This window comes from Equus asinus, chromosome 24, assembly GCF_041296235.1.
Source record: "Equus asinus isolate D_3611 breed Donkey chromosome 24, EquAss-T2T_v2, whole genome shotgun sequence".
NCBI lineage: Eukaryota > Metazoa > Chordata > Mammalia > Perissodactyla > Equidae > Equus > Equus asinus.
Genome location: NC_091813.1, coordinates 65,584,731 through 65,608,463, shown reverse-complemented (window position 1 = coordinate 65,608,463; position 23,733 = coordinate 65,584,731). Strand labels below are relative to the sequence as shown.

Below are 23,733 nucleotides of genomic sequence, written 5' to 3'. Positions count from 1 at the left end.
GGCCAGGTTACCCAGGAGGAGGAGCTGGTAGGAATAAGAGGCGTAGGTCCTGATTTCTATCAGTGGATCAAGCGGAGGATGGAGATGGCTGGGACTGAGCTGACACAATCATGACACTATTGGGTGACGAGAATCCATCAGAACCTGTTCAGTTCAAAGGATCATCCAGGATTAAAGAAGGAAGGAGGACTCAAGGTTGGGGCTTCTAATATGATGTTAGTAATCGTTATCAACTAAATGCTCCACACTAGGTTAGTACTAGGTGGACATGCTTTCATTCTCAATAAATTATGAGAACCATGCTAGGCAGACATGCATTCATTCTCAGTAAGTATTTATAGAGAACCTATTCTATGCTGGGTTAAATGCTTAATTATGGGGACATAGCTGAGAAAAAACTAGAAATAATTCTTGACCTCTTGGAGCCTACAGTCCATCTAAATATTTTCTTCATGTTACGAGTGATGAAACCAGAGATCAGAAAGGTTAGCTAACTTGTCCAGGGACACACAGCCTGTAAATGATAGAGCTGGGGGGGATTCAAACCCACATCCCCTGACTGCAATTTCCTTCTTTTAAGCTCTATATCAGCAATTTTAAACTTTTTCCTTATTATCACACATATCATATTTGGCGTCCGCTATATAATACGCCACCACAGGCTGGGCTGTGTCACTGCTAGAACAGACTTCAGTTTTTTCTCTCACTCAACTTTAGGAAAATGCACCTGGGAGAATGTGAGTGTTATAGGAATCGTTGAGAATCTGCTCTAATTTATTTTATTTTAAATAAATCTTTCACAAGCGTGATGTACATAATTATCAACGTTTCCACAGTCTTGCATGGGAACGTTAGACACCAGTTATTTCCCAGCCGAGGAGCTGCTGGCTCAGCCGTGGGTCTGCTGGCCCATCCTACACTGGCCCAGGGGGTCAAGACGTGGAGGAGAAGGCACTGCTGCCCAGACAAGCGCTCTTTCTGTCAAAATGATGGGGCTCTCCGCTGTCTGGCAGCCTCCTTCCCTCCACCTCTGGAGGCCAGGTTTGCCAGGCCCAGTTCCGCCGTCTGTCACTGCAGAGCCCGGGAGAAGCTCCACGTTCTCTGGCTGAGGAGGACCTTCCATGTGGAAGGTCAGTTGTGGCCCGTCCATGCCCGCTTCCACCTGAATCCCAAACGCCTCCTGCACGGGGCCGGTCCGGGGCCGGGAGGCAGAGACAGGCTCACTGCATTCTTGGGTCAAAGGACTGGATATTTTGGGGTTCGTTGCATTTACTTAGAAAGACACTAAGAGGCTAATCTTTATTCTAGAGCTGTAGTTTTCACTCACCTCAGGAGAACTTTTTTCAGAAAAAATATTGAAACTTCCCCCCAAAAAATGATTTGCTATAGAGGCAACACCTTCTTACATAACAAAGGAGAGTAAACATTACATATGCGCTCATTTATTCATTTACGCTGATGGAAGTAAATCCCAGTGTAAGTAAAACCACAGGGAGCTTTTTTGCTAGGAACATGTGTCACTCAGGTTTCCGTAAAGAGCAAGAAACGAGTGCAGGCAGTTCAGGCATGTGGGGTGTGGCGCAGGGAATGCGGTGTTTATAAAACCCGTGGAGAAGCTGGACGAGAAGAAGCGGAGTTGCAACCGGACATTTGCGTGTGGGGTCACATCAGCGCAACTGCGGTCTAAGATCAGGAGACCGCTGCCACCCCACCCACACCCAGAAAGCGAGGCATAGACAGAGCAACCTGGAGTCTGGCCGCTGCCCACTCCCAGTCTGTCAGAGCTCACAGTCAGCCAGCAAGGCCGCAGAAAGATGGCCCGTCCCACCCTTCCACCTTCCAAATCTCACAGGAGCTTCTCATTGGTAGAAACTGAACTACACCCAGGATGCGAAACCAGCTTCTGGTTGCAAGAGTCGCAGAAGTGTAGCGTTTAGCCTTCCAGATTTGAAGGAGGTGAGGGTGGATGGGAAAGGTCCGCAGACACTGTCTTGTACCCATCTGTTGTGATGTTGTACTAAAAACAAACAAAACATCCCTTAAATGGTGCTCTCGGTGAGCCTAGTACCTGGCAAAGGTAATGCATTAGCAATAGACGAAAGACTTAACAGCCAGAAACTACAGTCAATACTTTCTAAGAAAGGACGTTATACAAAAATAAACTAGCGTCTTCTCTGGTAAATTGGAGTCTGCTCTTCATAGGAAATATGATGATAAAAATTTAAGTTCTCACTTCTACAATGCTTATGGCTTAAGTATTTTGACGTGTCTTTGCATATAAATAGCTTGAAAGTTTTGAGTAAAATGAACCACTAGTTGAACCAAATAATTGAAATTTCTTTAACAAAAAATCTTAGACTTAGTTTTATAATCAGTCATATATGTTGCGATGATTAATTATGCTTGTATTGATAAATTTTTACTTTTTATGACTAAAATGAACAATACCAAGAAAGCTGATGAAGTCAGTGAATTAAATTTTGCTGTGGTTCAATTTTCTTTTCCTTCTTCTGTGACCAGACTTGGTATCTAACATGTATCAGAATGTTGTTTTCCAGTAGGAAGCACAAAAGGGCTAACATGTTGAATAATACTTCTTGAATAATTTGGACACACTGATAGATTCTATATCAAACTACAGTATATTGTCTTGTTGAGTTTTAAATTCTGGAAAACTTTCTAATTAGCTTCTACCAATAGAGAAAATATAAGTGATTGTGGGGTATGCACAGGATATAGGGCTTTTCTGTGTCAGAAGTCAGTGTAAGTTTATTTTTCTATCTTACAGCTGTCTTTTAGAATTTTAACTTTGATTCAGTGTTGTATTAATCACTACTGTGAATATTCTTTTATTATTGTATCCTAGTATAGGGGCAGCTTATTTTCTAAGCAACTTTAGGTATCTTGCGTGAGAAAAGATTTTATTTTTAATCTGATGTGTTCCATTGTCATAAAAAATGAGTCTTGAATCTTTGAGAAGTAGCCTGGTTTTATTTGTATTATTCATCTGACATTCGAGAAACTTCAATGAGCAAGATTTAACTTTGATGAAGTTAACTACAATATTGTCTGACTAGTCAAATTAGAGGAAAGTGATATTTCCAGTAATATTTGTTTCAAGATAACTTATATTAGAGGTCAAGTAGTATACAAAGCAGTGCAAACAAGAAGGCCAACATGAAGCAGAGGCATAAATTGATTTTATGGAATACCCAACAGAAATGATGAGGCACAATCATTAAAGGAAGTTACTTCAGAATGATCAGAGACGTGATACACAATTACAGCAACATGCGCATGTAAAAGTCACTGCATTTGGCACAGGAGCCAGGTGACTAAAGAAATCAACCTTTGTTGTAGAAAACGAAAATTTTACTATTAATCAGTAGCACTCAGCAAAGAAATAAAGTCAAAGGGAGTTTTAAATAGAGACAAGTAAGAATATTTCAGGTGAAGAAATTAGCAGCAGAGACAGGGAAAGAGAATCGATGTAGGAAGGTCAGTCATTGTTGGAGATAAATCAGATTATGAGTAATATATTAACCACCACAGGAATGACAAGTATTTCCTAGAGAATATTAATATACTAGTAATTTCTGGTGTTCACTAGACCTTGCTTCGTTTGCCAACTTAATTTTCTTAAAATATATCTTTTGTCCAGAAAGATTGCTGTTACCGATTTTTGAAAAGCTCATGGGAAGTGGTCTTCTCCTTTCTTCGGGTTGCATTTAAATCATCCTGAGATTTTTCTAATCGGACACACGTTTGGCTGCGGAACAAAGAGCGGGCTCAGCAGGCACGTCATTACCTGAGGCCGTCACAGTGATTCACTTGTGCTAAGATGGCTAAGGAATGCATATGTTTTAGCTGAAAGTCAAGAATGTAATGTTGAACACGAACGATTTTTCATGAATCTGGGAGACACTTTACCCAAATTTCTCCTATCTGCAACAAGTGAAAAAACGAGAACACTGGAATCGCCTTGCAAAGTTAGCGTTGGGAGTCAGAAGAACATCCATTGTAGAGATGAATTCTGTGGATCACGGGCTTCCTACTGGCTGTCAATGTTCTCCAGTGACCCAGTGATAATCATGGCACGACATCAAGCTATCCTGTAACAAGTTACAATGAAGAAACAGTGTTATCACTAAAGAAGCCTAGCCCCTGAAAGCCCTTACCCACGATTTCTCCAGGCTGAACTTCCAGGCCAGTTGAACTAGTATGCCCGGTGTTCCCCAGCACACCATGGACCTCCGATTTCCCACACTGGCATCCCCATGGCCGACCTCTGACTTCAGCTGCAGGTGCGTGACACAGTTGCAGGCGACCTCAGGCTCACTCAGCTGACAGTGTCCTACCTCCAGGGCCACGCTCTCTGCTTATGGCCTTCCTACACTCAAGTGTAGTCCACATGTGTTGGGGAGTTTTAATGCCTGGGGACAGGGATAGGAACTGGTGGGTAAATGCCCCATCTTCCTCCCATGCGTGCGGGGGGATAATTCTAGAGGCATCTGCACAATTCCGGGCAGTCCCTGAGGAAGGGAGCCAGTTGCCCAAAGCAGCAAGCTCAGAGATGTTCTTTTAAGTTGGGTTTTCCTCCTTTCCTGCCTCAGTTCCCTCTCCCTCACTTCTCCTAGGGACCAACTACCAAATAAGAATTCTTATCTGCAGCCATGTTCTTGTCTCAGCTTTCCTTTCGGGGGAACCCTGATTAACACACTTCTGATTATTATTATTATTATCATTGTGCTAGTCATCTCATCTCAAAAATGAGTTATGCCAAAATGCTCCCTGCTTAAATTTGGCAAGAGTTAAGTTCATATGTGTACTTGGGTCTATTTTTGGACTCTTTGTTCCACCAATAAATTTATATTTTGTTTGGAATAGTGTTTGCATGACAAACACAATTAATTTACGTTAATTAATATACGTTAAAGAATGCTTTCATTTTTCCTCTTTTTCAAGATATTTATGGCTCTTCTCAGTGATTTATTTTGCGTAAGAATATAAATTAATTTTATCCAATTCTAAGATAAATCCCATTTTAGTAAATGATTTCTGGAATTGCATCAAATTTACGTATTAATTTGGGAGGAATTGCATTTTAAATATTATATCATTTCATTCAGAGACAAGCTATATTTTCCCAAGTGTCTTAGTCCTTTCAGGCTGCCATAACACAATACCATGGACTGGGTGGCTTACAAACAACAGAAATTTATTTCTCACAGTTCTGGAGGATGAGACGTCCAAGATCAAGGTGGCAGCAGGTCTGTGACTGGTGAGAGCCTGCTTGCCGGTTCGTACGTGGCCTTCTTGCTCCTGTAACCTCACCTGATAGAAGGGGCGAGGGAGCTCTCTGGGTCCTCCTTTATAAGGGTTGTGCCTTCATGATCCAACCACCTCCCAAAGGCCCCATCTCCTAATACCACCGCATTGGGGCTGGGCTTCAGTATATGGACTCTTGGGGGAGAAACATTCAGTCTATAGTGCCACGTGTTCAGGTATTACTGTTATATAATTTTCTTTATCTAAGTTCTGTGCCTTTCTCATATAATATATTCCTAGACATTTTTGTTTGGATTGTTATTATTGATATTTGCCTTTCAATCTGGAGCTTCAACTGGTTACTAGTATAAAGAAAGCCTGTTTGTGGGTTTTTCCTTTTATCTGACTACTTCACTAAAGTTTTATAGTCTTCCACGTATTCGGGGCATGTAATCATTTCACGGGTGTGTATAGGTAACCTTGGCTCCTCTTTATGTTTGTTATTCCTAGTTCTTTTCTGATTGTGTTTGTTCCAGTCTCCCAAATGATGTTGCATTATAGTGATGTTAGCAGGGATCTCTTATCTAGTTCTGATTTTTGGTGGAAATTATCTCAGTTTTTAACTATTTCATATGCTAAGCTCTGGTAACTGGTGTTTATCATATTTAAGCAGTTATCGTCTATTTCCAAGTTGCATAAAGATTTCACTATGAGCTTTAGACATTGAGGGAGTGGGATGAATTGGGGGGAGAATTTCTCATGCTTGTAAGCAGAGAAATTGGGAGAACTTGGTGGAAATAAAAGAGAGAAGTTATTTAGCAAGGCCATTGGTGGGAAGAGTTAGATAAGACATTTACAGGTGGAGAGAGGTTGCCCTGAGGAAGGGATCGGTCTCCTTCTTTGGCAAAGCAGACGGTGGGATGGCAAGACCCTGCTTGCTTGAAGACCCAGAGAAACTCTGACTTGGAGAAGGGGGATGTTTTCTTTCTTCGTGAACTACCTCATCCCCTTTCATGAAGGAGATTGGATATAAACAGAAATGGAGAGACAAATTGGGCTTATTTTAGGCTTGAGATTGGCAGGTATGAAGGACAGGGTTGTGCCAGAAGGCCATATGACTCAGAACAGCAAACCTGGACTGGGACACAGGGAAGCTCCAAGAAATAAAGAAAAAGCTCAGATCAGTAAGAGCGCGTTCCAGGGGCTGATGGAAGTAAAGAGGCTGCGGTCAGAGGGGGCGATGTCAAGATTCTGCACGAAGCGGAGTGTCCTACGTGCTGAGGGTGGATGCAATGATTTAGTAGGGCAATTGTGAGTGAAATTAAAATCAGAGGACTCCAAGGCAAGTTTTGAAAGTGCCATTAACATAGAGGTTGAGGTAAATCTAAACTGATGGAAGAGATTTGGAAAAGAAAGAACAAATATAAACCAGGGGCTGAGTCACTGAGGAAGCTGGGATTGGAAGATGAGGATGATGTAAATGGCACAGGTGGTAACACCGGATGATTAGCTTCAGTAAATGTCAACAGCGGCCTTGGCGAAGGCCGTGGGGGGTGGGGGAGGAATACTTTAGCAATATTGAGGATTAGAATGAGAATCCAGCATTTATAGCACAGGCAGACGGCTGGGCATTGCTGAGCAACAGAGGGGCGAGTGTGCAGGAGGAGGCTGCAGATGGGAGAGACAAGTGAGGGTAAGAAGAAACAGGAAGCAGAAAATCACCAGTTAGTTTCGAGTCACGTGTTATTAGTATCAGAGAGTTTGGTAATTATGCTGCATCTTATCATATTTGCACAACATCCAGACCCAAAGATTCACTTCATGGTGGGTGGTTTTTCAAAACCTCGTTTTATAGTAGCGGGTCAAAAGATTCTTTTACTTACCGTCTGTGTTTGTGTGTCTAGCTGATTTAGCAAATAAAATACAGACCAGCTTGCTAAATTTAAATTTCAGGAAAAAAATATTTTTTTTAGCATAAACCCATCCCATGCGATTGAGCATATTTCACAGAACATACCTATATTAATGTTTTTTATTATTTATCTGACATTCACATTTACCTGGTGTGTGTCTGTGTGCATATGTGAGTATGTATTAGGGATATGAGTTGGTGAAATATCCCTTCAAACTTAAGTTTGTAAAAGATCAGCTCAGAGTAGGTCGTGAGAAATCTCATCACTGTATGTTTTCCTGATGATTATAATTTCAAAAGGCAATGGAATTTATTCATATGGAGAGTATTTAAGATTTCTAAAAAAGGTGTCCAAAGTTTATTCTGAAATGGAGGAATTCATTCTTTCACAACAGCTTCTATAATTAATGTTTTCATGTACATCCTCACTTTTTTAAGCTAAAAAATCTACTTTTTAAAAAATTGAAGCAGCCAAAACTTATGTGGTTTCAGACCTCACAGAAGCCCTCACTTCACTTTGCGGCAGTGGCTTCTGGTCCTTTCATGGGAACTCAGATCTACTTAGAGAAGAATGGGGTTGTGACGGGCGTACTAGACAGAGGCATCTTCTGGAGCTGATTATTAGCACTCCGAACGTGTGGGTGGCTGAAGTTGAATCCAGTTGTCCTTGGAACTGTATTTGTGTGTTTACACAGCAGTTCCCGGTGGCATTCATCTTCCTCATCCTGGATGGACCAGCCCACGGAGGTTGCACCTCTGTGACGTTAGATCTAATGGTCTTTGCTGAAGATTTTCTCTGTTAGTTACGAGCTCCTTCCTGGTCTCTGCAGCCCCCTTCTCCTCACAGATGAGCTGCTTGGTATCTATACGTGCCACCCCGACTCCTCCTCGATGCTCTCTCTTGCTGTGGGCCCCAGAGCTGTGCCCTGACGCCGGACTGCAGGCAGGGGAGCTGCTGCAGCACTCGAGCTCAGTAATCCTCGATTTGGCGACTAGGCAGCCTGCTGCTAAGGTACAGTTGGCATCTGCTGTGTGAGTGCATAGGTCTTCACGGTTTCACTCCCGTTGTGAAATGGCACAAAACGTCCCAGGTAAACTAGATCATTCGCAGATTGCAGGGAAGGGAACTGAGAAGCAGGAAGGAAGAGACGCAGAAACTACCCTGGCTGAGCATCCTGGTCCTCCTCACTGTGTCAGGCATTTTACAAACATCGTCTTGTCTAATTCCCACCACACACCTGAGAATTAGGTAGTATAGGAGGTGGGAGTTACAACACGTATTTGACAGATGAAGACACAAGCACAGAAAAGTCAATAAACCTGCCCAAGAATATATGGCGAATGAGTGATGGAAGAAGAGTTCAAATGAGGCCTTATAGCTCTAGCATCCGTGTCCATCCCGTTTCACAATGATGCTCCCTGGGGGCTGGTTAAGTTTAACAAGTTTATCCAGCTAGGAGATGGGGGACATGGGATTCAAACTTAGGTGGACCTGACTCCAAAGCCAGTGAAAATTAGCATTTAACAGGGCTGCTTAGACCATTCCAAAAGCTTTGATGTCTATGGCAGGTCCAAAAATGCACCATGGCTCTTGTCATTAATAAATTCTGATAATTTGTGTGCATGTGGGCGTGATTTTGGAAATACACGCAGCAAGTTGCTTTAAAAAAGATGTTAAGAGGCCTTGAAGTATGGTCTACCACGAGCTAGCTCCTTCCCCAGGCCTTTGCGCCTAAAGTCAGTTGAGTGAAGCTGGGCCTTTGCACGTAACTGCTTTCTTCACAGAGCACCAGGTTCTGCCAGTGCCATCCTCTGATGACAGAAGTCACGCAACTGGAGCACAGACTTGGATTCTGATGGATTTCTTAGGCAGCAGAACTCAGCGATCAGATATACAGAGATGGTATCAGATACTTTTCTCAGAGGACAGAGTATGGGGTCGGTGAAGCCACATCTTGGGAGTCAAAGATTGAAAGAGATTTGGCTTCTGGTTTTAGCTTTGGGACTAACACACTGTGGGACCTTGGGCAGACTACTTTACCTCTGTAAGGCGTCAGTTTCCTCATCTAGATGAGGGCTGCGGGGGCCACATTTTTATGTTCATCTACCTCTAGCATTCTGTGATATTGTGACTTAGTAATATTTTCTGCATTTTGTTTTCATCTGTTAAGAAGCAAAGTCATGTATAATGGACCTATAGCTCTGATAGTGTCCTACAGAAAGCACAGTCAGGGCAAAAATGGCATAGCAGGCAAGATTGACCCTTGAGAGTCTTCCGTCCCCTATTTCCTCCTGGCCTTGAGCTCCCATCTACAGCGTATGTGTTGCCTGCTTTTAGCATCACCCCCGGGTCTGCTTCTCTGCGAGCAGCTTTCCATCCACACATTTTCCTAATGGCCCTTGCCTGCTTCTTAGATTCTCTCCAAGCCCGTGTCTTCTGGTCCTCATCCTGGCTCTCCCATCCAGGTAGTGTGCACGGTGGCTCTGGCCGTTGGGTAGGACTATCTGGGTTTTAATCTTGGCCTGGTCATCTCTCAGCTGTGTGACATTAGGAAAATTACTTCACATTTCTTTGCTCCAGTAAAACTGGGGAAGCGATGGTGCTTACCTCACTAGTGTGTTGTATGCATTAAATGTGTGAACGTGGAAAGTTTATCACAGCACCTGGCATACAGTAAATGAACAAAATATATAGAAGATAGGATTAGACCCCTCTGGGTGACTAACGTAACCTGTTAATTAGTCTTGGTGTGCTCATGGATGGGCATGATTAAACCTTTTTCCTATCCTTGAACACAGAGGTACATCTCCCATTTTTGCAGATCAGTGAGATGAATGGCTTTGTGGGAATTCGTAGCTCTGCCGCGTGCTTGTGAGGCAGATGTTCTGGGTAAGCACCCTTTCAGCAGTCCTCAGATCACACCCCATAATCTCCCCCTGAATCACCGTGCTGGCTCTCTGAGTGTGCAGTTGACAGTACTGGGCAGAAGGCTGCCCACGCTTGCCAGCAGCCCTGACAGGATGATCAAGGATTGCTGCAGGATCCACCAGCACTACGGTTCTCACCGCTCCCTTTAAATGGCGCTGGAGTGGTAATCTGGATGTGTTTTCACACATGTGCACACACATGCGTATATACACAATACTACAGTCCTTACTAGGCTCTTGTCTGAAAGAACTATGAAAGCATCCATAATGTAGGCATTTCCCTCTGCATCAATCTGCAACACGTCTCTATCTGTTGGGCACCAGACTGCACTTTATGCTTCTACTGACTCGATGTAGAGGGTAAAAGCCTGTGGATTGGTGTAACTTTTTGTTTTGAAATAACATTATACATATTAGGAGTGTACTATATAACTGTTCAAAGGAATTGCTATCCAAGTGTGAGCAGAAAACTTGGATTTCTTTATCAACTGTCGAACACTACCTTTTTAGTAAAATTTTAGGACAATTCTTTTTCTGGTTAGGGTCAGAAAATCATGGAGAATGCAAACAAAAAACAAAGACACGAAACAGAAAAACAAATCAAAAGGAATCATTCTCTTCCCAATGTCCTGCTTTGCTCCCTCTATTGAATTTGACATTCAGAAATTTGTAAGAGTTTGGCATTGTGTGTGGCAGAATTTTTCCTCACGACACAGGCATTTTCTCCTGAGTCCATCTGGCATCTCTCAGCATCACTACCCAGGGAGCGCCGAGTGCCAGAGATGACAAAATCAGGAGTCTGAATGGTTCGGCTGAAGAACTAACGGGGCTTTTCATTATAAAGCCCAGCCTGGCCAGGGATTGGTTTCAAAAGAAGCTATGTACTCTGTGGATTAGGATTTTTTTTTAATAAAAAAAAATTATAGCAAATATTTTGGAAAGCAAAATAGGAAAAGGGTATATGAAACGTTTCTATCTGGACCAGAATAAGATTAAGAACATAGAGCAGAGCTGAAAAGGCCGAATATCCAACTGCAGTTACCAAGAGCAGCTGCAGTGCGTAGTGGACTGGGGCCACTAATGAGGGCTGGCTGCCATTGCTTTCCTTAGAAGACTGGTATTTTGTTGTCTACTCTTACCAAAGGCGAAGCACGCTGGTTAACAAGTCTGGTGGGTACCCGTCATGCACACGGCCACATCTTTCCTACCATAGGAAAAATCTCACATTATTCACGCATATTCACGGGCTATTTCTCCATTCTATTTTTTTGACCTTTTTATTTTTGCATCCTTTACTTGCTTACAATACCATGTCTTTCATTCAGGGAACATTTAAACAACTTTAGGAAAAAAAGCCTAAGGTAAGAAATCAGTATTTGAAAAGAGGCATTAAAATATCAACTTCAAAAAGCCTGGGGGAGAAAACAGCGTTTCCCATTTCTTTTCCAAAACAAAGGAAGGAAGAAATTCTTTCATGGTTTTTATTTGTTTTTTAAATCACATTGTCCTCAACTTCTAAAATAATAATCTTCCCTGACAGTCATTTAATAATCGTGAGTGATCTATGACTTTATTATGAAGTGCTCATCTCATCTAATGATCTATTTCCTCTACCCCAGGGGCCAAGTACAAAGCTAGGAAATTATCTTGGTGATACTTTTAATAACTTCCTGTGGGATTGCAAACCCCAAGTGAAGCCGACTCTGCAAAGGAGTTAATCATGTAATTTCACAGATTAGACACCACAGGGTTACTAATGAGAAACTTCAGTTTAGTGATAAACTTTTTTTTTCCAGGAATATTTTGAGAGGCCTGTAACCTTTGGCTGACACCCAGCAAGGCTATTAGTTTAACCATGGGATGTTCTACCAAATGCACAAGAGTCAGCAGGACTGCTTCTCTGAAAAGTTGATTGCAAGAATAGTTTTGTTAAAGAGACTTCAGCAACAGATGGAATGGGCAGAAGGGGCGAGGCGGGGGGAAGCAAAAAAGACGAGCATAAAAAAACTTATCCACTTCCGTTGGTTGGCATAACTTCAGCTTCTAGTGTCTTTTCTACCATATGCTCGGGATGGAAACCGCAGTTCACATTTAGATGTCATGCTGCCCTCTGTTCCATAAACATGTATCATCCATCACTAAATATTTAGATCTGAATTGTTGGAGCTGCGTTCTGTGCCAGGGGGAGGGGGATTAGCTCCTTTCAAGGTCCTCACATGATGGATTTTCCACTGAAGTAAACATCCGAGAAGAGCTCACACTAAAGCCATAAAATATATAAATAAAGTTTAAAGTTTAATTAAGTCAACATTATTTAAAGTGGTTGTCATATTTTACGGCAAACTTTTCATGTTTATTTTGTATGACTCCTAATAAATAGCCCCTCCTAACCAGACAGAAAGCACGGCTAGGTGAAAGTCAAAGGCTTCAAACTTAGGGCAGAAGAAGAACATTCCTGAGCTGGGGGTAATGCAACCTTTTCCCATGATGCTTTTGTTCCAACAAGGAGCCCCTGAGCTAGATGTTGAGTCAGCGTCCTGTACAGACAGGACGTTCGAGAACCCAAGGCTTTATCAGTTCAATAGTGGGAAACAATATACTGCCAGGGACAGCGGCACACAGCAGCAAATAGGGGAGAGCAACCCAAGTGATGAAACAATTTTCATTTTAGTTTTTGGTTTTTATAGTAATAGAAAACATAAGAAGGAGAATAGCTAATTCAAATTAAGTTCATATTGCTTGTTGGCTTCTCAAAATAATTTTTTTAAAGGTAAATCATTTTAAGTGCACGTAACCTTCCCCCTATAAATCAGCACCTGATTTTCTCCTTAATATTACATAGAGAAATTGATCATCAAAAACTCTCTCATGTTCGTGGATACTCTATTCAAGGAGAAAGAGCAAGGCCAAGGCAGAGAGACCAGCTAACGTGGATTCCTCACTGCAGAGAGTTGAGGCAAAGTCGCCACTCAGTGCAGACTTCCTCTTTTTAAGCAAGAGCTCCCTCAAGATGATGGTGAGGACCCTGGTTCTTCCCTCAGAAAGGCATCTCTGTCTGAAGTCTTAAGCCTGTAAGGAAACTTTCAGTGTTGGAATCAACCTTAGCAGTCTTGACCAGCCCTGATGTTTTGTGAGAAGAAAACCAAAACTGAGAGAAGTTAATTGTCCTTGTTCGCATTGCTAACTGGTGGCAAAGTCGGTCCAGAACACATCTTTCATCTCATTACTTTCCTATCCAAGATACTGATAGAATAATGTGGGTCTCTGCAGGGGATGCGTGGGGCAGGTATAACTGATGGTCTCTGAGAAGATGAGATGGTAGTAAAACTTTTGATGGTTCTTGAGTTGTATATTTTCAGAAACCAGGGGATTTGATGCAGAGTGTGTAAAACACAGCCCCTGTGAGGACCAGTGATACTATGTGTCAAGTGCATCCTGCGTATGCACAGTAAACACCCCATCAACGGTCTCAATTATCATAGGGTTCATGTCCATATTTTAGAAGCTACATGTTAAGGGTGAAGTATCTTTCCAAATTACCCAGTTACCAATATGGATGAGGATGATTTCACTTCTTTCCTTAAGCTGGGGCTCACATTTATTTTTTGAGAAGCCTCAACCTTTTATACATAGGAAAAAAGAATGTGGATGGATTTCTTTCCTGGAATAAAAATATGTATCAAATGAAAAGACACATGCTATCAAAATGGCTTATTATCACTTGGACTAGAGTTTGAGGTTTTAATGAACTGAAAAATTTTTTCAAACATAACTGAAATTTGACAAGCAAGGCACAAAATTCGCTTCATTCTTTTCTGCTGAGAAAATGTCTCTTTACGTTGTCACACTTCGCATATTTAAATGTGATGATTAATCACACAGCAAATGATTAGGAAATAAGCAAACATTCAGTTGTATGTGTATATTTTAGTCAACTCTGCAAAGAAGACTAAAGGGAAAAACCTACCAGTAACAATATAAAAACCAAGATGGTCTCAAGGAGCTAAATCGCCACCTACAAACTGTGCTTTCCTTTGATTTCATTCCATCATGGATGCTGTGGTGTTTATCTCATATACAGTTATTTCACTGGACAATTCTAGTGGTTGAAAGTTCTTTATTAATTTGTATATTCTAAAATCATGATTTACTTTTTCTGCTTTGAGTAACATACATGTACAAACTTATACCTACATATATCTAGACTGAGGAAATTACGTTACTTTCTTAAAGGTGTGTTAAAAAACCAACTCAGGGGGCTGGCCTGGTGGCATAGTGGTTAAGTTTGCATGCTCCACTTTGGCGGCCCAGGGTTCATGGGTTTGGATCCTAGGCATGGACCTACACATCACTTATCAAGCCTTGCTGTGGCAGCATCCCACATACAAAAAATAGAGGAAGATGGGCACAAGATGTTAGCTCAGTGACAATCTCCCTCAAGTGAAAAGAGGAGGATTGGCAACATTTGTTAGCACAGGGCCAATCTTCCTCACCGAAAGGAAAAAAAACTCAGAAAAGGCACACTTGTATGTGTTTAGTATTTTCAATACATAGATAACTGTCTATACAGATATTTTAATGAATATGAAAAAATACAAACACCATCCGCAAAATTCTGCTTTCTTTTCCATTGTGCTGCTTGCTAAGAAAACCTCTCATGATTCACACCTGACCTCACCCAACTAGCCCTTCGGGAGTGTGGTTGCCAATGCTCATAAACTAATGATCCAGATGGCACACTGGAGTGTAAGTTAATTTCATTAATGCGCTCTCAGGGTAAGCACATGTGCAGCCAGTATTTCCAAACCATTTATTTTGCCTAAACATTTCCCCACACTGAGTTATTTACCTGTTAGATAGCAGACCTGGAGTGACTGCTGAAGGTGGGGCCAGAGGAGAACCTTGCTAGACGTGGCTCACTGTAGTAAATCTCAGGCTTTTATCATGGAAACTCTTCAGCAAGCAGAATACACATCAGCAGCAAACACTTTTACGAAAGAACAAGTTAGATAATGAAGTCATACACTCGTAAGTTTTTGCTATTAATTTTCCAAAAAATTTATTATTAATGAATGAATAATAATATGAATTTGTTCCACAAATATTTGTTGAGTACCTTTTCTACGTTGTTGACTAGCTCCTCTGCAGTTAATGAGACCTAGTGAAATAGGCTTTCTCCAACTTCCACCTGGAGTGAAAATTTCTTATGAATGGGGTGAATGGTTCTTATGATTAAGACCAAATCTATGCACCCCCACACACACATACACAAATACACTTAAAATATGTGTGTGTTAATATATACGCACATATTTGGTCTTACTATAAGATGTATATTAATTATGTTTTTAATAATTACATATATATTTGCAATCTACACAAACACATATCATTCCATGCCTTTTGGCATTATTATAGCTGATGATGAAAAAGAGGGATGAATGAAATTAAATTCATAAGACCTGATCAATCCAGAAATGTCATCAACTTCCCAAGGTTACAGATTCTAACTAAAAAAAAGGCTTTTTTTTAGATAGAACTGAATGAACAAGGGCAGTAAGAGATTAACTTTCTTTCCTTTAACTGCAACACCTCATGAAGAAAGCTCAAGAAAGAGTCTGAAGATGAATATAAATAAGGATGTCGTTTGAGCCACATCACAAAGCTAGTGACTTAATAGCCCATTCTCAAGTAGTATAGACATTATTCATTTCGTATACGTTCCATCCAGACCATAAATCACGAAATTTCCCTCCCATTAAAATGTAAATATCAGCGGAAAGCCACTACACTTTCCTGATAAAACACTTTCTAACTTCATGGTGTTTTGACATTACTTTCACATTTAGTATGTAACCTCTATTTAACTTTACTGTTAATAAACTCATAGCCCAGGTGATAACCAAGTCCAAGGCCTTCATCCCTGTGGCAGGTTGAAAGCTCGGGAATGTCCTAAGGCTACAGATTGTTTAAAGATACAACAAGTAAATGTGTTTTGATAAGATTCAAGTCGACAATATGAGGGTGGAAGCTCTGTCTTTTAAGGATCTTGAAACAGGAAGGGCTTCATTTAGACGACGAAACCATAGAAGGAAAAATTAAGAAAATAACTTGAGGTAATAACTCATTAATACTGTGAAAGTGGGAAATATTAAATCAAAAACAAGGAGTTTAGTTGAAAAAAGTAGATGCATGCCACTTGAAAGAGACGGGCATGACCAGTTTACACTCTCATCGCTAACTCCAAAAATGAAAGAAAAAAAACCAGACTGCAGTCAGAAATATAAATGAGAGAAAAGAATGTAAAATTTTAGCAGTTAGCATGACATAGCAGTGGGATTGGTTTGCTTTGATTATCAAACATCCCAATAAAGCTATATCGGTTCTTTGAAGACACCCTCATTCCACTTCAGAGCTGGCTGCACGTCAGCAACAGGAGAAGCAATGTCACCAGAACGTATAATCATTACATGCATAAAATTCACAAAAGCACAGGAAGAATAGAGATAAAGTTAAACTGTGGAGAGAGCTTATTTGCACACAGAACATGATCCATAGTTATTTGTTGAATGGATTATCTTCTAATTGGCAATTTACCAGACATAATCATCATTATCCATGATTATAGGAATTATTAGGCACCTGCCAGTGCTTGCAGACTACGCCCTCCTCTCTCATTCTCCAACAACCCTGAGCGATGGCTTTCTTGACTCTGTTTCGCGGAGGAGGAGAGCAACGCCCAGAGGGATTCAGTAACTTGCCCGTGGTCACACAGTTAGTGGCAAAGCTGTGACAGGAACTCAGACTGGTCTGATATATAATGAGGCTTGTTCCATCACACTATGCTGCAAATACTGAAAATATAATATAAAATTTTGTTTTAAAGGAAATATTGGGCTTATTTCCGTTGCATCTCCATTTCCCACTCCCCACCCCCACAAAACAGACTAAGCCTTAGCTTAAACTGTAAAACCAATCATCTGAACACAAAAATTCACAAAGGAAGTGACATAGTGAAAGTATCGATGGGAGGGTTTTGAAGGAAGAGGTGTGGTAGATTGCAAATGATGGCCACAGATTGTTCCCTCCTGGATGCACTCCTCTCACAGAGTGACTTGATAGCTATTCCCATCAAGAAGTCAAGTCTACTTCTCCAGCCCTTGAATCTGGTCTTGAACATGTGACTGGCTTTGGCCAATGGACTTGGTGGATGTGACAGAAGCAGAATTTGCTTCCACCTCGGCATGAGGAAGTCCCATCTGGCTGGCAGGGGAGGCCATGTGGAGGAGGACCCAGGTGGTCTGACTAGGAGCCTGCTGATTGCCAGCTGGGAGCGAAGCCTTGTGCCACAGTCCAGGTGCCAGCTGCCTGCAGCGAGCCCAGGTGAGAGCAGCAGGCGAACAGCCCGCTCTGGTACTTCCAAATTCCTGATCCACTGGATCGTGAGCTAATATAGCTGGCTTTTTCAAACCACAGTTTCATGGTAGTTTGTTAACACGACAAATGCTACAATAAGTTACTTTTTAAAAATACTTGGAATTCCTAGTTATTTTTCCCAGTAGTGACAACGATTTTGCATTGAAGCACGAAATTTTTTCCATGTCCCATCTCACTTCGTGATCAAGTAATGCATTTGGTAGATGGCTTGGATGCTATGGAATATTTTTTCTCTGAAGAAAGTTAACTGAATTCTTTAGGAATGAAACCCAAGGTTCCAGCTTCATTAGCATCCTGCTTCTGGAACTGAGAGCTTGGCTCAGATAACTGTCTTCACAAGGGTCTCTACAGCCAACTGAAGGGAGCACAGAGGTCAGGGCCACATTACGAACTTCCAGAGCCCTGGGCCCTTTGCCTTTGTGGGCTGCTTCCTCCAAGAAAAGTATTGATAATTATGGTTTATGACTGCATTGGTATAAAGGTGAATATATTATGTTACATACTAAAAATATTTTCTTTAATTTAAAGCTCCATATTTTTCTTCTAATTTTAGCAGAAGCTAAAGCATTTTTGTGTGTTCCTAAAATTATTGGGGGCCTGCGTCCTCCTCATCTTGTCTAATGAATAAGTCGGCCTAGACAGACATAATAAAGGATAAATTTACTTACTTTCTTCTTCCTTCTAGTTCCTCAGAACTGCTATTTTATAAGGAGGATTGAGAAGACGTGTGTGTTTACATGTGTGTGCGAACACTTGGCCTCCTTTCATGATGAAAGCAGGTGAGCTACCTCCCCATCCTCTCCCACAGCCACATCTCGAGCCGGGCCCCTAGCCTAGGGGCCACTACAGAGGGACTGTAGCGGACAGAACCATTCATAGCCTACCATGACCAAAAAAAAGGAAAGAAAACCAACACTAGGGAATCTTCAATATAAACATTAATAGTTTCCCACATCTTTGTTTAGAGAATGGCCTGAGGATTTCTAAACTTTTAGATCTTATTCATTCCAGAAGAACTGTTTCACTTATGGCCACATAAATCTTGGCTCTTTCAAGTTCCAAGCTTAAGACTCTGGAAACTAGAGTCACGGAGAACTCACAGGTGATCTGAATGGAGCAAATCGGATTTGCTGTTGAGGAGACGTAACATTGACCGAGGTTTGAGTCCGGCTCTGACATCCGTTGGCGAGAATAGAGACTCAGGAACGAAACCCGGAAAGGAGAGTTCGGTCGCAATTATAATATTCTTGTTTTTTAAACAGGGCGTATTCTTTGTTTATGACTACAAAAAGAAGACACATTCAATGTAGAAAATTTAAAGAATATTCTATTTCTTTACATAAAAAATGAACAGTGTGAAAAGTTGTATTCAGAGCCGCCAGGTCAGACGTGACTGAGAGAATTCAGGGTTTGATATATTTTTTTCTCTATCTGCGAGCACATTTCACTGGTATTTCATTTTTTACAATTTATTTCATTTTGAATCTAGTAATTTAAAAAGCTCCACCGACTGACATGTTTCAAAGTGAAGAAGTGCCTGTTGTAAATAAAGTGAAAATGAGAGCTTGCGGGGCCCATGACTTCCTCGTCCTCCTGAGGTTAGATCTTCATATCCTCTCACACGGACACGGCGTCTCACGTTGCCTCGTCTTTGCTCAAACGCTGGTTCTCTGGGGCTGCATACAGGTGGCTGCACCTGCAGAGCTGAGAGGTTGGAAGGAGAGTAGAGGGCAGGGGCCACTCTTGACCATCTTCCCTCCCTCTCTCCTCCTCTGGAGCGCTCAGGAAGGGGAACCTGGGGAACTCTCAAATACAAGGACAGAGCAGGCCTAAATTTATATATTGTGCTTATTGCCCCCAGAGGCTACAAAAATTTCCCAGGAATTAAAACATATTTACATCCAAACTAAATCTTCAAGGCCTCCTTTCCTACTAGGGAGTAGCTTGAAACTTCAGCTTTTGGTCTGGGAAGCATGACGGAGCTCTGCTCACGGACAGGCAAGCATGTGGTCCCCAGGAGCCGAGGAACTCTCCCCAGCTGCTTTAGAAATGCTTTCCAGCCACCACAGCACGGCAGAACCAAACTGATAATAGGAGGAATAGCATCATCTCTGTGCTCATAGCACATGCTCAGGAATCTCACTTACTCGTTACGTTGTCTTCCTGTCTGTCTTCAGAGTTCTTGTATCATCCCCAGGGCTAGAAAAGACAGCTTCCTTTTCTGGGCAGATGCAGGTGGTTTGGTGATTAGACAAGATGAAGCAGCAAAGAAGGCATGGCTGGTGGCTGTGGTTCTCAGTTTTGGATGGTGCTGTGAACTCGGCCCTGAGGTCAGCAATGTATCTTGGTGGTGTTCTTCTCCTGACTAATCCGCCTCAGTTGGGTCAGTTCCTAACTCCTTGTCCCTCAGCACTTTATGTTCCACTGGAACTGATTTACCAGACTTACTCATTAGCGGTCTTATTTGTCATTTCCCGCTTATTTCTCCAGCTGCATCATAAACTCTAAGGCCCTCTGTCCGGACGACCTTCTCCACTCCCACCACTTTAACCGCCACGTATATACTGGCCATTTCCATAGACATATCTAAATGCATGTTAGTGGTTGGCACACGGATGTCCCATGGGAACCTCAAATTCAATGTCCAGAGCAGAACTTGTCATTTCTTCTAATTCTGAGGCCCTGACTCTCCTCTATTTACCGTCTTAGGGAACAGCATTCAATTCTGACGCTATTTCTCACTCACTCCTCACAGCGTAATTCACCGAAATTCTTATTCTCTTGATACTCCTTGACTATGTTCCCTTCTTGTACTCATCCTGACGATACTGAAGGACTCATCATTTCTCGTCTGGATGACTGCAACAGACTCGCAAGTACTTTTCCTGTCCCTAGCCTGGATTTCCAAAACCACACAACAATGCATTGTTGCTAGGCTATTTTTCTAAAACAGAAATCTGATTATGCAAGACTCTTGCTTAAAATAATTGAATGATTTCTAATTGACCTACAGCCATAATTTACGGACAGGAAGCTCCAGGAGGAGCATGACGCATCTTCTTGAAGATTAATTTATTTGAAGGTAAAAAATTCAAAGTGTATTAAAATTAATGTATTATAGAGTAGGTTACAAAATTCACATTTGTTTTTAAACATGGAAACGAGGAATTTTAACATGAGCAACAATCATTTGGGGCTAGGCTATTATATCTCTGGGGGATAAATGCTTGCTTTTGATGTTAAGTCATTTACCAAAAAAAGAGAGAGAGTTTTAGTGGATAAAATTTGAATTCCTTAGTACGGCCCGTAAAGCTTATGATGTGGCCGTCTTGATCTCTTCCGCCTTGTTCTTCTTCTTCTTGTGCCTGTTTTGGCCTTGTCTAAGCACTCAGCCTGACCGACTCCCACCTGTCCTCCTCTACCAGGAAGTCTTCCTTCTTCCTCTCCCCACCCAGTCTGGGTTTGGACTTCCTTACTCTACGATCCCCCAGCCTCTCTTGCATGCATCTATCAGACCCTCTGCCGCATGGATATGCTTTTGCAGTTTTCTCGTGTGATTCCTCCCTTAGACTGTAAGCACCTCAAGGGTGAGGCTCACCCAGCTTTGAATCTTTGTTTCCTAACGGAGTGCCAAGCTCATAGTGGGTTCTCGGTGAATGCTTGTGGTTCGGTGAATAATTACTCTCCACAGGGCACAGCGCAGTACTCAGTTAATGTTTAATTCAACAAATGATAACCAGGAAATAGATAGTGCTCATTAATTCTTTTCCTTTTTCATTTGAGCATTCATAATGTTTCACCTTTGAATTCATAAAATCCAATTTCCCACCTCCTCCCACCAATGTCACGACCTCCTGCATTCCTGCTGGGGGGTGGGGACTCCCGAGGACGGCCAGAAGGCAGATTTGTGACTGGAAACAGATCCTCCTCAGTCCCAGCTGGGACATCTTTGTCACTTAGCAGACTTTTAAATTGTTTTTTTTCCTCAGCAGATGTTTGAAATATTGTGCACTGTTATCAACTCCATTGTCCTTTCAGCTTCCAATCTCACAGATTGGCCTTAAACTTCAGCCCGCCATTTAAAACATTTAAAATCCTCCTTATCCTCCTCTCTTCCTCTCCTCTCTTAGGGGAAAGGTTGCCCCTTCTCTTCAAGAGCCCTCCACCTGGGTTCTAGGTCCCAATAATCTCCTCCAGTCAAATTCATAAAAGCTTTTCAGTATGTTCTGTGGGGTCGCTCTGCGTGTGGCATTTGACGTCGTCACTGATCTCTTTTTATTGGAAACTCTTCCCTTGGTTTGGGTGGTTGATTTTCTTTCTTTTACTTCTGAGTACTCTGCAGGCTCTTTCTCCTTTGTGTGTCCCCCACTGTTGGTGTTTTCTGGGGTTCCTTCTTCCACTGTTCTTCTCCCATTAAGCACATACCCTGAGCATTCCGACTCTGAAGAATGTAACTGCCACCGATGTACTCATGGTGGTTGGGTCTGTGTGTTCTGACATATGGCTCCCTAGACACCTCAACCTGGAAGGCTCACGGAGGTTTCAAACTCACCAAGAAAGTACTTGCTATCTTTACATCATCTCCCCTCCTCTAACCCCCTAACTTGCTCTTCTTCCTGTTTCCTTTCTGGGTTCACAAGTGGCACCATCAAGTTGCCCAAGTTAGAAACCTGGGATTTAACTCACTGTGTCCCTTCTCCTTAATGGCAACTGGTTGATGAACAGCTTCTGACAATTCTTCCTCCAAACTGAAACTCAGTTTATCCCATCCTCTCTAGTCCAGCCGCCAATGCTCTTGTTCTGGTCTGCATCAGCTCACACATGCTGGGTCACAAGAGGCTCTAATGGTTCCACTCTTGGGGCTCACCTTCTCCCAACCTGTGCTTCTCACGGCTGCCGGAGGTGCTTCTCTGAGCCAGTACAGACATGGCTTCCTGGAGACCCACGGACACCAGCACCTCCTCCCTGGGTCGAGACAGCCGCCTTCCCGGGCATGCGCCGACGGCCTTGCACCACGTAGAGTCCTGCTCCTGTCCCTGTACTCTGTTGCATTCACTCATTTTCTGTCCCCTCTGCCTTTTTCTCTCTTCCACTAAAATGCAAATTCTTTGATTACAGGAGCTCTGTCTTCTTCAACAGCTCAATAAATATTGTCTTTCCAGCTCAATAAATATTTATTGAATAGAACGTTTATTGAACAAATTCTTCCAATTCTTTACCCTTTTCCACTTCATTTTGCTGTTGTAGATTTTTAATGAGAGGTAGTAGAGTGCAGATTAAAAGTGCAGGTTCTACACCTGACTTCAAATTCCAGCCTTACCACAAAGAAACGGTACTTGGTGCAAAAGACCTTGCTTTTCTGTGCCCAGATGCCTGATCTAGAAATGGAGACAGTAGTAGTACTTATTTCCAGGACAGTGTGAGCACTAAATGAATTAATATGCAAGCTTCTAGATTCTAGACTATCGCCTGACACACATTAAGCACCGAATAGATGTCAGTCTTATTAGTGTCATCTTTTTCTTTTTCTTTTCTTTTTTCTTTCTTTCTTCTTTTTTTCTTTTTCATTCTTCTAGTTTGTTTGTTTGGGATCCAATTTTCTCCTTTCCTCCTCTATTAGTTTCATATTTACTAACAACTCATACTGTCCCAGCCACAGAGAAGGCCCTGCTCTGAGGAGTCAGACAAACAAAGGCCTCCCTCTAAGGTCATGTTGATGTGACATTTTGAGATGGAGTAAACAGTCGCGTTGTAGCGGTGATGGCCGTCTAGAATTTGGCTGCAGCACAGCCCTCTGCAGCATGGAATGCAGAAGAGAGATCTCTAGAGTCCCACTCAAGGGGAAGAGCTTTTCTAGGCTGTCATCTGTGTAATGACTCTGGCAGGGCCCAACTGCAGCCTCAGGGTCATTTCTTTGCGGTCAACAGCACCTGACAGAGACACCCGTTTCAGAACCCTGCTCTGAGCTAGTCTTTTCTGCTGGAGAAAAGAGGACTCCAGACTGGATTTTGGTAGCACATGATTTCAACCCTCAAAGTTAGATTTCTCTGGAAATTTGACTACTATCCCTCTTTCCAATATTTTCTTTTCTTTTTTTTTTTTCTTTACTGGGAGAGATTCACCCTGAGCTAACATCTGTTGTCAATCTTCCTCTCTCTCTCTCTTATTTGTTTTCTCCCAAAAGCCCC

The 23,733-nt window shown here is 42.1% G+C and overlaps 2 long non-coding RNA genes across 4 annotated transcripts in view; one reads left to right on the top strand and one right to left on the bottom strand.

Annotated features, from left to right (window-relative positions):
* Positions 1 to 3,661: 3,661 nt before the first annotated feature.
* LOC139041793 (uncharacterized) lies at positions 3,662 to 20,470 on the bottom strand. The gene is made up of 3 exons (XR_011497726.1): positions 19,693 to 20,470; positions 14,958 to 15,095; positions 3,662 to 4,112 (listed from the first exon to the last, which is right to left on the bottom strand). It is a non-coding gene; the product is annotated as an uncharacterized lncRNA (long non-coding RNA).
* Positions 15,109 to 23,733, top strand: part of LOC139041792 (uncharacterized) — a 28,080-nt gene continuing 19,455 nt past the window's right edge. For all 3 annotated transcript variants that reach the window (XR_011497724.1, XR_011497725.1, XR_011497723.1), the window contains exon 1: positions 15,109 to 18,324. This is a non-coding gene — a long non-coding RNA (uncharacterized lncRNA). The remainder of the gene's footprint in view (positions 18,325 to 23,733) is intronic.